The sequence below is a fragment of the Tachyglossus aculeatus genome, chromosome 25, assembly GCF_015852505.1.
Source record: "Tachyglossus aculeatus isolate mTacAcu1 chromosome 25, mTacAcu1.pri, whole genome shotgun sequence".
Lineage (NCBI taxonomy): Eukaryota > Metazoa > Chordata > Mammalia > Monotremata > Tachyglossidae > Tachyglossus > Tachyglossus aculeatus.
This window is the reverse complement of record NC_052090.1, coordinates 22305124-22317192: the sequence shown is the minus strand read 5'-3', so window position 1 is coordinate 22317192 and position 12069 is coordinate 22305124. Positions and strand designations below refer to the sequence as shown.

The window sequence follows — 12069 nt, the reverse complement described above, 5'->3', positions numbered from 1 at the left end:
TAAAAGGGGGAGACAGAGAACAAAACCAAACATACTAACAAAATAAAATGAATAGAATAGATATGTACAAGTAAAATAAATAAATAAACAGAGTAACAGCAAAATAAATAAATAAATAAATAGAGTAATAATAGAGTAATAGAAATAAATAGAGTAATAATAGAGTAATAATAAATAAATAGAGTAATATAAATAAATAGAGTAATATGTGAGAAAGATAGGCTTCCTCCTATAGTGTCCAGATCTACAGTTCCCTTGGATCTATTTATTTATTTATTTATTTATTTATTTTACTTGTACATTTCTATCCTATTTATCTTATTTTGTTGGTATGTTTGGTTCTGTTCTCTGTCTCCCCCTTTTAGACTGTGAGCCCACTGTTGGGTAGGGACTGTCTCTATGTGTTGCCAATTTGTACTTCCCAAGCGCTTAGTACAGTGCTCTGCACATAGTAAGCGCTCAATAAATACGATTGATTGATTGATTGATTGATTGGATCTGGTATTTTGTGTGTTTGGTGGAGGATGTTTTAAACAGCTATGATCTACTGACACCTACTGCCCGTATTCTCATTGAGAACCGATCGTAGTTTGGGATTAAATTTTGGCAACATCAACTGAAGGCCTAGTATACAACCAACCTTGAATTCAAATACTTATTTCCCTTTCTTGTGATCTATCCAAATGCTTATTTCTTATTCCTGAGTTACGCCCAAATGATAAATCCTTTCCATAAATCCCCCATCTTACCTCCTTCCCTTCCCCACAGCACCTGTATATATGTATGTACATATTTATTACTCTATTTATTTATTTTACTTGTACATATCTATTCTATTTATTTTATTTTGTTAGTATGTTGGGTTTTGTTCTCTGTCTCCCCCTTTTAGACTGTGAGCCCACTGTTGGGTAGGGACTGTCTCTATATGTTGCCAGCTTGTACTTCTCAAGCGCTTAGTACAGTGCTCTGCACACAGTAAGTGCTCAATAAATACGATTGATTGATTGATTGATTGATAATACTCTTGGACCCATATGTACGAGCTCATGGGAACTAAAAAAAAATTTCATTAGCTTTTACAATTTCTGTTTTTACTGGCGAATTCACTCAGAAAAGGTACTTATTACGTGTTCTATGCACAGACACAAATGGCATTTTCTGCCCTAATGACTGTATCATTATCATTGTTGTTACAATTATCAAGTGTTTACTTTGTGCATGACATTATTCATTCATTCATTCATTCAATCGTATTTATTGAGCGCTTACCGTGTGCAGAGCACTGTACTAAGAGCTTGGGAAGTACAAGTTGGCAACATATAGCGACGGTCCCTACCCAGCGGCGGGCTCACAGTCTAGAAGGGGGAGACAGACAACAAAACAAAATATATTAACAAAATAAAATAAATAGAATAAATATGTACAAATAAAATAAATAATTTTATATAATTTTATGTAGAATGTTGAAACAGGAAGTTACTCTAAAGGCTCACCCTTTAGAGTAAATAGAGTAATATAATGCGGGTGAGGGAAAGAGGAGGGGGAGGAACAGGGGGCCTGAGAAGGGAGTTAAATGTATGGAAGAGCTGACAGGGATGATGGGCATGGGTGTCAATAAGGGAGGAGAAATAGTTTTGTCTGGCAGAGGAGAGGGCAGAGTTAAGGATAAGACCCTATCCCACGTGGGGCTCATAGTCTAAGTATACCTGTATATATGTTTGTACATATTTATTACTCTATTTATTTTACTTGTACATATTTACTATTCTATTTATTTTATTTTGTTAATATGTTTTGTTGTCTGTCTCCCCCTTCTAGACTGTGAGCCCGCTGTTGGGTAGGGACCGTCTCTATATGCTGCCAACTTGTACTTCCCAAGCGCTTAGTCCAGTGCTCTGCACACAGTAAGCGCTCAATGAATACGATTGAATGAATGAACGAAGTAGAAAGGAATAGGATTGAATCCCCATTTTACAGGTGCAGAAACTGAGGCACAGAGAAGTTAAATGACCTGCAGATGTGTGGCGGAGCTGGGATTAGATTCAGGTCCTCTGACTCCCGAGCCCGTGGTCTATCCACTAGATCAGGAGAGAAATCAATACACAGTTCTGCCAAATGTCCCAATGCCCCTGTAGTAGACAGAAGAGCGGACTGAATGAGCCAAGGAGTCTGACCTAATCAAGACATTCCTTACGTTCTTAACTAGGACGCAACTCCCGAATACTGACGGAAAACTCTGTCAAAGATTACAATGATCAGCCTTTCTTCCCAGTTCCATTTGATTGAAGCATGATTCATAGGAATATCTTGGGCCTGATGCATAGATTTATTTTAAGAATCATCATCATCATCAATCGTATTTATTGAGCGCTTACTATGTGCAGAGCACTGTACTAAGCGCTTGGGAAGTACAAATTGGCAACATATAGAGACAGTCCCTACCCAACAGTCGGCTCACAGTCTAAAAGGGGGAGACAGAGAACAAAACCAAACATACTAACAAAATAAAATAAATAGAATAGATATGTACAAGTAAAATAAATAAATGGAGTAATAAATATGTACAAACATATATACATATATACAGGTGCTGTGGGGAAGGGAAGGAGGTAAGATGGGGGGGATGGAGAGGGGGACGAGGGGGAGAGGAAGGAGGGGGCTCAGTCTGGGAAGAATGATTACATAACTATACATTATATATTATTTATTTATATTACTGTTTCCCCCTCTAGACTACAAGCTTGTTGTGGGCAGGGAACGTGTCTACCGACTCTGTTGTACTGTACTCTCCCAAGCACTTAGTACAGCGCTCTGCACACAGTAAGTGCTCAATTAATGCCATTTTTTTTTAATTTTCTGGTATTTGTTTAGCACTTACTATGTGTCAAACTCTGTTTCAAGTGCATGGGGTTCACAGTCTGAGTAGGAAGGAGAACAAGAGAACTGAGATATAGAGAAGTTAGGTGATTTGTCCAGGGTCACACAGCAAGCAATCGGCAGAACCGGGACTAGAACCCAGGTCCTCTGATTTATTTATTTATTTATTTATTTATTTATTTTACTTGTACATTTCTATCCTACTTATTTTATTTTGTTGGTATGTTTGGTTCTGTTCTCTGTCTCCCCCTTTTAGACTGTGAGCCCACTGTTGGGTAGGGACTGTCTCTATGTGACGCCAATTTGTACTTCCCAAGCGCTTAGTACAGTGCTCTGCACATAGTAAGCGCTCAATAAATACGATTGATTGATTGATTGATTGATTCCCAGGCCCATGATGAATTATTAGCATTTGCCTAGTCATGTAGAGTTGTCCTTTGGTTTGAAGATGCTGCGGCTTACAGTGACATTGTGTCCATTGGTGTTTGTCACGCTGAGAATCTCCAGCACATTTTCTCAGCACAGTTTCTCACTGTGCCCAGGAAAATGCAGTTCTTTTATCTGGTCTCTTCCCATTCGAGTGAGAATTGCTGACGCCAATAGTTGGGAGGGAAAAGTGCCAGCAGGACATGTTCTTTACTTGTTTTTGCAATAGTGGTGGTGGTTTGCACTGAGCAATCCTCATTCTCTTGCCCGGTTCCCCTACATCCAGCCACACTCACTGTGAAATGGTTGGTGAGGAGAGTGGATGCACTCTGGAGTTACAAACCTGACCGTCTCAGAGACGTCTACAACAGCAGACACATCCATACCCTCAGTCCCCAGACTGAGCCCCTTCCTTCCTCTCACCCTTGTCCCCCCTCCATCCCCCCCATCTTACCTCCTTCCCTTCCCCACAGCACCTGTATAGATGTATATATGTTTGTACATATTTATTACTCTATTTATTTTACTTGTACATAGCTATTCTATTGATTTTATTTTGTTAGTATGTTTGGTTTTGTTCACTGTCTCCCCCTTTTAGACTGTGAGCCCACCGTTGGGTAGGGACTGTCTCTATATGTTGCCAATTTGTACTTCCCAAGCGCTTAGTACGGTGCTCTGCACATAGTAAGCGCTCAATAAATACGATTGATGGTGATGATGATACCCTCACCCATTTTGCCAGCCATCTTTGAGCATGATAGAGAGGTTTGGTAAAGGTTGGGGCAGTCATTTTATCCTTTATGCAAAGGCAAGAGATAAAAATATATATATGTATACACGCACACAGTTAATGAGTTACATATACAAGCAACAACCTTGACCACATTTAAAATAATTTCTTTTATTGCTGTTGAGATAGTCCTTAAACTCAACTCAGAGCACTATCTCTAGATGCAACCCTTGAACAATAATGATTATAATCTTATCCAGTCAGGGAATTCACTCAGAGCCAGCAGAACCGCAAGTCCCAGGGACAGGCCGATAAGGGATCCAAAATGAGCTCAGACATTCCCTCCCAAGTAAGCCGATCCCAGGGTTTTCAACTCCAGCTGCCTAGCAGGGCCAAAGAAGGCTGATTCTGGGATGTCTCTGAAGGTGATCGGAATATTCCCTGGAAGAAGATGACTCCCCAAAGGGGGTCACAGATAGGAAGTGGTAAGGTGGTCGGCATCCTTCCCCAATTTTTCCTCGTCGTTGGCAGGGAACAGTGCTTACCAACTCGGTTATACTGTACTCGCCCAAGTGCTTAGTACATCTGTAGACTGTAAGCTCGCCGTGGGTAGGGGATGTGTCTGTTTTATTGTACTCTCCCAAGAGCTTAGTACAGTGCTTTGCACACAGTAAGCTCTCAGTAAATACGACTGAATAAATGAAGAAGTGCAACACACATACTAGGCATGCAATAAATACAATTGATTGATTGCTTTTGAACAAAGCGTGTTGAGGGGAGGAGGGGAGGAGGGAAGGGAGAAAGTAGGCACTTGGGTGAATATCGAAGGTGCCTAGTTCTCCCTCTGCTCTTGTCATCATCATCATCATCATCAATCGTATTTATTGAGCGCTTACTGTGTGCAGAGCACTGGACTAAGCGCTTGGGAAGTACAAATTGGCAACATATAGAGACAGTCCCTACCCAACGGTGGGCTCACAGTCTAAAAGGGGGAGACCAAGCATACTGACAAAATAAAATAAATAGAATAGATATGTACAAGTAAAATAAATAGAGTAATAAATATGTGCAAACATATATACAGGTGCTGTGGGGAAGGGAAGGAGGTAAGATGGGGGGATGGAGAGGGGGACGAGGGGGAGAGGAAGGAAGGGGCTCAGTGTGGGAAGGCCTCCTGGAGGAGGTGAGCTCTCAGCAGGGCCTTGAAGGGGGGAAGAGAGCTAGCTTGGCGGATGGGCAGAGGGATTGGGGGCATTCCAGGCCCGGAATGTCAGTAGTACGGATGTGGATTTTCTAAGAAAAATGTGACCTAGGGTCTGGTCATTACCTGTAAGAGTCGAGACGAGACGCAGAACTGCAACTCTGTTAGTCTTCATTTGCAGTGTGGCTTTAGACCAAGTTAATCGACTTCTTAGGTTCTAGATCCGGAAAATAGATAACATAACATTGCTGCAGGTGGGATCCATCACAACCATCTGGAATTAACTTCCTAGCGTCATTTTCAAACAAATGACACAAATCCAGGATAGTCACCATAATGTTTAAGAACAACATTGACATCAGACGGTGAGCCCACTGTTGGGTAGGGACTGTCTCTATATGTTGCCAATTTGTACTTCCCAAGCGCTTAGTACAGTGCTCTGCACACAGTGAGCGCTCAATAAATACGATTGATGATGATGATGATGATGATCAGACGAGAAGTGCGGGACTAGTTTTGGGATCAGAGATCAGTAGAAGTACGGTCATCCCTCTTTTCGTGCCTGCCCATTTATAAAAGAAATAACTTACATTAAGAGATCAATCAATCAATAGTATTTATTGAGCGCTTACTGTGTGCAGAGCACTGTACTAAGCGCTTGGGAAGTCCAAGTTGGCAACATATAGAGACGGTCCCTACCCAACAGTGGGCTCACAGTCTTAAAGATGACGTAGAATGTGGGAAAGACATAAATTTCAGTCGTCAATCAATATTATTTTTTGAGCACTTACTGTGTGCAGAGCACTGTACTAGGCGCTTGGGAAGTACAAGTTGGCAACATCTAGAGACGGTCCCTACCCAACAGTGGGCTCACAGTCTAAAAGATGACGTAGAATGTGGGAAAGACATAAATTTCAGTCGTCAATCAATATTATTTTTTGAGCACTTACTGTGTGCAGAGCACTGTACTAAGCGCTTGGGAAGTACAAGTTGGCAACATACAGAGACGGTCCCTACCCAACAGTGGGCTCACAGTCTAAAAGATGGCATAGAATGAGGGAAAGACATAAATTTCAGTTGGCAAGCAACGACAGCCAGCAGATGTTTCTGCTACGAATACATCATTTTCTCTTTTGGCCAAACCACCGACAACCCCTGGAACCGAGCCGACCCCTCTCCATCCCCCCCATCTTACCTCCTTCCCTTCCCCACAGCACCTGTATATATGTATATATGTTTGTACATATTTTTTACTCTATGTATTTATTTATTTATTTTACTTGTGCATATCTATTCTATTTATTTTACTTTGTTAGTATGTTTGGTTTTGTTCTCTGTCTCCCCCTCTTAGACTGTGAGCCCACTGTTGGGTAGGGACTGTCTCTCTATGTTGCCAATTTGTACTTCCCAAGCGCTTAGTACAGTGCTCTGCACATAGTAAGCGCTCAATAAATACGATTGATGATTGATGACCCCGAGTTTCGCGGGGAGGAGCCGCTTGCTGTCCCGCATAACTGCTCAGGTCACAACCCTCGTGTGACTTCCCCCAGAATAGGGCGGACCCGGCTTCTTTTTGGCAGTTTCGGGAAACTCACATGACCCCTCCAGCCCGGAGCTTGATGTTTGCACTCTGTGCCAAATCATGGACACACGTCGAAGCGGTTTTCCGAGGCCGCAGAAAGCGGCCAGAACGTTCCCCAAGTAATCAGCCCCAGAAGCCAAAGAAAGAAAAAAAAAGGAGAAAACGTGTTGGAGACACACAATATCCATCCATTCATTCAGTCGTATCTACTGAGCGCTTACCGTGTGTAAGCGCTTGGGAATAATAATAATAATGGCATTTATTAAGCGCTTACAATGTTCTAAGCGCTGGGGTGGGATCCAAGGTGATCAGGTTGTCCCACGGGGGGCTCACAGTCTTAATCCCCATTTTCCAGATGAGGTAACTGAGGCCCAGGGAAGTGAAGTGACTTGCACAAAGTCACACCACTGACAAGTGGTGGAGCTGGGATTTGAACCCCTGACCTCTGACTCCAAAGCCTGGGCTCTTTCCACTGAGCCACACTGCTTCTCTACAAGTACAGGTTGGCAACATATAAAGACGATCCCTACCCAAAAGTGGGCTCATAGCTCTTCCCTGTCATTAATGACTCTGTTATCAGGCTGAAGGAGGGCAGGGAAGTGAAAGGTCTCATCACTGAGCCCACTGTTGGGTAGGGACTGTCTCTATAAGTTGCCAACTTGTACTTCCCAAGCGCTCAGTACAGTGCTCTGCACACAGTAAGCGCTCAATAAATACGATTGATTGATTGATTGAGCAATGTGAGTTAATTACCACAAATCCTTGGAATTAGGAGATGACCCTCGACCTTTCTTCTGGAAGACAGCCAAGGGACCCCCTCCCGGACGTGTTTGGGTCCCCGAGAGGGGCTGTAGGGAGGAGACCCGGGAAGACATTTGGGCCAAAAATCCTCCAGAATTGCTCCCTCCTCGGGCATTCCCCTCCCTGACAGGCTGCTCGCCCCAACTTCTCTGGGCCTCAGGGACCTCATCTGTATCAATCAATCATATTTATTGAGCGCTTACTGTGTGCAGAGCACCTACTAAGCGCTTGGGAAGTCCAAGTTGGCAGCATATAGAGACGGTCCCTACCCAACAGCGGGCTCACAGTCTAAAAGTAAAATCTGTAAAATCATCATCATCAATCGTATTTATTGAGCGCTTACTGTGTGCAGAGCACTGTACTAAGCGCTTGGGAAGTACAAGTCGGCAACATATAGACACGGTCCCTACCCAACAGTGGGCTCCCAGTCTAAAAGGGGGAGACAGAGAACAAAACCAAACATACCAACAAAATAAAATAAATAGAATAGATATGTACAAGTAAAATAAGTAGAGCAATAAATATGTACAAACATATATGCAATGTAAAATGAGGCTTAAGAAGTGTGAGCCCCACGTGGGGAGAACCCGATTACCTTGCATCTCCCCCCAGCGCTTAGAACAGTGCTGGGCACATAGCAAGCGCTTACAGACATCATCATCATCATCATCATCATCAATCGTATTTATTGAGTGCTTACGGTGTGCAGAGCACCGTACTAAGCGCTTGGGAAGTCCAAGTTGGCAACATATAGAGACGGTCCCTACCCAACAGTGGGCTCCCAGTCTAAAAGGGGGGAGACAGACAACAAAACCAAACATACCAACAAAATAAAATAAATAGAATAGTAAATATGTACAAGTAAAATAAATAAATAGAGTAATAAATATGTACAAACATATATACAATGTAAAATGAGGCTTAAAAGAACTGTGAGCCCCACTTGGGGAGAGCCCTATTACCTTGCATCTCCCCCAGCGCTTAGAACAGTGCTGGGCACACAGCAAGCGCTTACAGACCCCATCATCAGCATCATCATCATCGATCGTATTTATTGAGCGCTTACTGTGTGCAGAGCACCGTACTAAGCGCTTGGGAAGTCCAAGTTGGCAACATAGAGAGACGGTCCCTACCCAACAGTGGGCTCCCAGTCTAAAAGGGGGAGACAGAGAACAAAACCAAACATACCAACAAAATAAAATAAATAGAATAGACATGTACAAGTAAAATAAATAAATAGAGTAATAAATATGTACAAACATATATACAATGTAAAATGAGGCTTAAAAGAACTGTGAGCCCCACTTGGGGAGAACCCGATTACCTTGCATCTCCCCCAGCGCTTAGAACAGTGCTGGGCACACAGCAAGCGCTTACAGACCCCATCATCATCATCATCATCATCATCAATCGTATTTATTGAGCGCTTACTGTGTGCAGAGCACTGTACTAAGCGCTTGGGAAGTCCAAGTCGGCAACATATAGAGACGGTCCCTACCCAACAGCGGGCTCACAGTTTAAAAGGGGGGAGACAGAGAACAAAACCAAACATACCAACAAAATAAAATAAATAGAATAGACATGTACAAGTAAAATAAATAAATAGAGTAATAAATATGTACAAACATATATACAATGTAAAATGAGGCTTAAAAGAACTGTGAGCCCCACTTGGGGAGAACCCGATTACCTTGCATCTCCCCCAGCGCTTAGAACAGTGCTGGGCACACAGCAAGCGCTTACAGACCCCATCATCATCATCATCATCATCATCAATCGTATTTATTGAGCGCTTACTGTGTGCAGAGCACTGTACTAAGCGCTTGGGAAGTCCAAGTCGGCAACATATAGAGACGGTCCCTACCCAACAGCGGGCTCACAGTTTAAAAGGGGGGAGACAGAGAACAAAACCAAACATACCAACAAAATAAAATAAATAGAATAGACATGTACAAGTAAAATAAATAAATAGAGTAATAAATATGTACAAACATATATACAATGTAAAATGAGGCTTAAAAGAACTGTGAGCCCCACTTGGGGAGAACCCGATTACCTTGCATCTCCCCCAGCGCTTAGAACAGTGCTGGGCACACAGCAAGCGCTTACAGACCCCATCATCAGCATCATCATCATCGATCGTATTTATTGAGCGCTTACTGTGTGCAGAGCACCGTACTAAGCGCTTGGGAAGTCCAAGTTGGCAACATAGAGAGACGGTCCCTACCCAACAGTGGGCTCCCAGTCTAAAAGGGGGGAGACAGACAACAAAACCAAACATACCAACAAAATAAAATAAATAGAATAGACATGTACAAGTAAAATAAATAAATAGAGTAATAAATATGTACAAACATATATACAATGTAAAATGAGGCTTAAAAGAACTGTGAGCCCCACTTGGGGACAACCCGATTACCTTGCATCTCCCCCAGCGCTTAGAACAATGCTGGGCACATAGCAAGCGCTTACAGACCCCATCATCATCATCATCATCATCAATCGTATTTATTGAGCGCTTACTGTGTGCAGAGCACTGTACTAAGCGCTTGGGAAGTCCAAGTCGGCAACATATAGAGACGGTCCCTACCCAACAGCGGGCTCACAGTTTAAAAGGGGGGAGACAGAGAACAAAACCAAACATACCAACAAAATAAAATAAATAGAATAGACATGTACAAGTAAAATAAATAAATAAATAAATAGAGTAATAAATATGCACAAACATATATACAATGTAAAATGAGGCTTAAAAGAACTGTGAGCCCCACTTGGGGAGAACCCGATTACCTTGCATCTCCCCCAGCGCTTAGAACAGTGCTGGGCACACAGCAAGCGCTTACAGACCCCATCATCAGCATCATCATCATCGATCGTATTTATTGAGCGCTTACTGTGTGCAGAGCACCGTACTAAGCGCTTGGGAAGTCCAAGTTGGCAACATAGAGAGACGGTCCCTACCCAACAGTGGGCTCCCAGTCTAAAAGGGGGGAGACAGACAACAAAACCAAACATACCAACAAAATAAAATAAATAGAATAGTAAATATGTACAAGTAAAATAAATAAATAGAGTAATAAATATGTACAAACATATATACAATGTAAAATGAGGCTTAAGAACTGTGAGCCCCACTTGGGGAGAACCCGATTACCTTGCATCTCCCCCCAGCGCTTAGAACAGTGCTGGGCACACAGCAAGCGCTTACAGACCCCATCATCAGCATCATCATCATCGATCGTATTTATTGAGCGCTTACTGTGTGCAGAGCACCGTACTAAGCGCTTGGGAAGTCCAAGTTGGCAACATAGAGAGACGGTCCCTACCCAACAGTGGGCTCCCAGTCTAAAAGGGGGGAGACAGACAACAAAACCAAACATACCAACAAAATAAAATAAATAGAATAGTAAATATGTACAAGTAAAATAAATAAATAGAGTAATAAATATGTACAAACATATATACAATGTAAAATGAGGCTTAAAAGAACTGTGAGCCCCACTTGGGGAGAGCCCTATTACCTTGCATCTCCCCCAGCGCTTAGAACAGTGCTGGGCACACAGCAAGCGCTTACAGACCCCATCATCAGCATCATCATCATCGATCGTATTTATTGAGCGCTTACTGTGTGCAGAGCACCGTACTAAGCGCTTGGGAAGTCCAAGTTGGCAACATAGAGAGACGGTCCCTACCCAACAGTGGGCTCCCAGTCTAAAAGGGGGGAGACAGACAACAAAACCAAACATACCAACAAAATAAAATAAATAGAATAGACATGTACAAGTAAAATAAATAAATAAATAGAGTAATAAATATGTACAAACATATATACAATGTAAAATGAGGCTTAAAAGAACTGTGAGCCCCACTTGGGGAGAACCCGATTACCTTGCATCTCCCCCAGCGCTTAGAACAATGCTGGGCACATAGCAAGCGCTTACAGACCCCATCATCATCATCATCATCATCAATCGTATTTATTGAGTGCTTACTGTGTGCAGAGCACTGTACTAAGTGCTTGGGAAGTCCAAGTTGGCAACATCTAGAGACGGTCCCTACCCAACAGTGGGCTCCCAGTCTAAAAGTAAAAATCTGTAAAATGAGGCTTAAAAGAACTGTGAGCCCCACGTGGGTACAACCCGATTACCTTGCATCTCCCGCAGCGCTTAGAACAGTGCTGGGCACACAGCAAGCGCTTACAGACCCCATCACCACCAGCGCCTGTCCCTTTAAACGCCCCCTTCCCTTTTTTTTTCATCCCGCCCTTCCCCTCCCCTGCCTTCCCCGGCGCGGCCGCAAGGCATTCTGGGAAATGACCATTTCGGAGGCTGCGAGCGAAGAGGAGGGGTGGGGACTACAACTCCCAGCAGCCTCAGCGGCGGCGGCGGCGGCTGGTTCCACCGCCCTTTCGCCGCGCTGCTTCACGGTCCTCGTAGTCCCTCCCCGCGCCCT

General features: G+C 43.1%; 1 long non-coding RNA gene across 1 annotated transcript; it reads right to left on the bottom strand.

Moving 5' to 3' along the window:
- Positions 1 to 4241: 4241 nt before the first annotated feature.
- Positions 4242 to 12040, bottom strand: LOC119945582. The gene is made up of 3 exons (XR_005456248.1): positions 11935 to 12040; positions 5361 to 5451; positions 4242 to 4474 (listed from the first exon to the last, which is right to left on the bottom strand). It is a non-coding gene; the product is annotated as an uncharacterized LOC119945582 (long non-coding RNA).
- Between the last annotated feature and the right edge of the window lie 29 nt (positions 12041 to 12069).